At 37.3% G+C, this 2,404-nt stretch overlaps 1 long non-coding RNA gene across 1 annotated transcript; it reads left to right on the top strand.

Annotated features, from left to right (window-relative positions):
• Nucleotides 1-730: 730 nt before the first annotated feature.
• LOC143856904 (uncharacterized) lies at nt 731-1,271 on the top strand. Its single transcript, XR_013238425.1, has 3 exons — nt 731-779; nt 864-932; nt 1,043-1,271. It is a non-coding gene; the product is annotated as an uncharacterized LOC143856904 (long non-coding RNA).
• The last annotated feature ends 1,133 nt before the right edge of the window (nt 1,272-2,404 follow it).

Genomic DNA, 2,404 nt, shown 5'->3' with positions numbered 1-2,404 from the left:
AGGGTACTAGTAAATGTCTTTAGTGTCTATTTTAGTGTCCATTTACATAAGATTTACATATAAATAGGGAATTACCCTCCATAGGATTTATTAAAATAGTTTCTAGACCCAAATCTTAAAGGATAAAAAGTCAACCTTTTCAGTTCTAATATAAAATCCGATATTTTTCACTCACTCCGAGCCGAGTCAAAATCTTAACTTCCAAATGACAGGATATTTTGCCAATTTTAATAATTCATAAATTCTATCATGTCCAAACATTATTAATTCCCAAAAGTCTGGTAAAAACATCTCATTTGGTCTCTAAAATAAATTTTCATCTAGTCAGGTATTTGTCAACAAAAGCATCCTTTAAGTACTTGTTTTTCATAGTTTGTTATTTTTTCAATTATTGCACACTCCCCTTTCGCTTTCCTTCACTTTACCACGGCGCTTCCCTTCATGCTTTCCTTCCCGCTTCCCAGTTCCCAGCTTCCCAAGAGCCTTCGCTTCCCGCACTGGCAACTATGATCTATACCCCATTTTATGATCCTAAATTCTCATAAAGTAAACTATGAATGCTAGGTTTGCACCAATCTGGTATAAAAGCCTAGGGTTGCATCACAATCCCTGCTTACATGCCAAAACAGATGACTCCTCACTTTCGTTTATGTTCTAGGAAAATATTTCCTAGCAGGATTACACTTGTGTAGAAAATAATATATCCACTCCTATTTACTTTATTTTTCAGGATGTGGTTTCACAGACCCTTCAAAGCTGATGAATGGTTGTTATTTGTGGTATGTATCAGATAATATCTTGAACACTTGAGATTCCTCATCTATGGTTTCTTGGACTCTAACTTCTGGTGCTTGGGTTCACAGATAGAGAGCCCATCTGCCAGTAATGCTCGTGGGTTCTGCTCTGGCCGCATGTTAAACAGAAAGGGAGAGGTCTGAACCACTCAACACCTAATTAGAAGCATTCAGTTCATTCTTCTCTTTTCTTCCATGCCAAAATTTGTGTTGGATGCTGAATTTTTTTTTCTATGTTGATTGAACAGCTTATTGTATCATTGACTCAAGAGGGAGTAATCAGGAAGGCTAAAACACAAAATCCAGAACCGAAATCAAAACTCTAAATTTGGTTAATAGACAAGGATTTCATTCTATTTCTGAAAATGGTCTCAAGTTTGTGGTTATTTTTGTCACCCAGTTGTTAGTTATAACTGTAATTGAACCCTTTATTTAATAGGAAAAGTAAGATAAGAAAGGCTTCTACGTAGTCTATGGGCTTGTGGACTCCATGCATTGCAGATTGATCACTGATATTGAACTTAGCATAGTTCAATAGGCCTATTCAAGTAAAGAATTTTGGGATTTCCAGTGGGGCACATCTTTAATTGGATAGGGATTGTTCTATGAGAAATAGTTACCTGGAAAAAGAAAAAAGTTAGGTAAAAATAAGGCTGTGGTAGCTGGTGTTAAGGAATTTCTTCTCTTTTTTTAGGGAAATGATATCAGCACAACCATGTTTTAATAATTGCACTAACTCACCTTGCCTTTTCTTTTCTAATTGGCTAGTGAAAGTTTTTTGAAAAGATGGGTTAGTGCAATTATTAAATCATGGTTGTGCTGACATAATTTCTTTTTTTTTGTTAATTGCCATCTCTAGAATAAGTATCGAGTTGCGCATGTATACGATCTGGACCATTCATCTTGTTATGTGGAGGTAGTTCGTTGTAGTGTAAAAAGAGTGGTCATAAATATAATAGACGAGGGTGAAAGAAAAACAGTCTGTGTTACAGTAGTTCCTTTTTCTTTTTATTTGGCAATGGATGGTTTAAGATGGGGCTGCCCCGATGAATGGGTCCATTGAATTAGAGATATAAATACCAAGGAGAAATATATTAACAAAAGATACCCGAGGAATGCTACCAAAACGCTACATAGTCGATTTTTGGGAATTTGGGTTGAGATTTTACTATGAAATCGGATAGTTCATGAAAATATTCAGGATTTCCAAATGGGATTTGCTAGCGTCCATAGCAGAAGGCATTTCACGGATGGGCTGTTGCATGTGAGAGCAGCCACCTCATGAAAGAAGACAAAATCTGTTGAAAAGTGAGCAGGTGTGGCTGCTCTCACATGCAACACCCCATCCGCAAAATGCCTTCTGGGATGGACGATAGCAGATCCCTTTTCAAATTGCTCCCCTACTAAATTAAATTGTAAATTTACTAAGCTATGCATACAAATTAGAGATTTGCTAGGGACCATCGGGCAAGGCATTGTGACCCGAGCTGTTGAATGGGTGAGCAGCCACACAGGCATACTTTTTGTCTTATGCATTTAATTCATCTGAGGTTGCTGCTCTCTTATGCAACAGCCCGAGCGTGAAATGCCTTATGCAATGGTCCCTAGCA

Source organism: Tasmannia lanceolata, unplaced genomic scaffold, assembly GCF_043159265.1.
Source record: "Tasmannia lanceolata isolate RefF3 unplaced genomic scaffold, GAP_Taslan_0.1 ptg000024l, whole genome shotgun sequence".
In the NCBI taxonomy this organism is placed as follows: domain Eukaryota; kingdom Viridiplantae; phylum Streptophyta; class Magnoliopsida; order Canellales; family Winteraceae; genus Tasmannia; species Tasmannia lanceolata.
The sequence above is the reverse complement of the archived record's forward strand: the minus strand, read 5'-3'. Positions and strand labels throughout refer to the sequence as shown.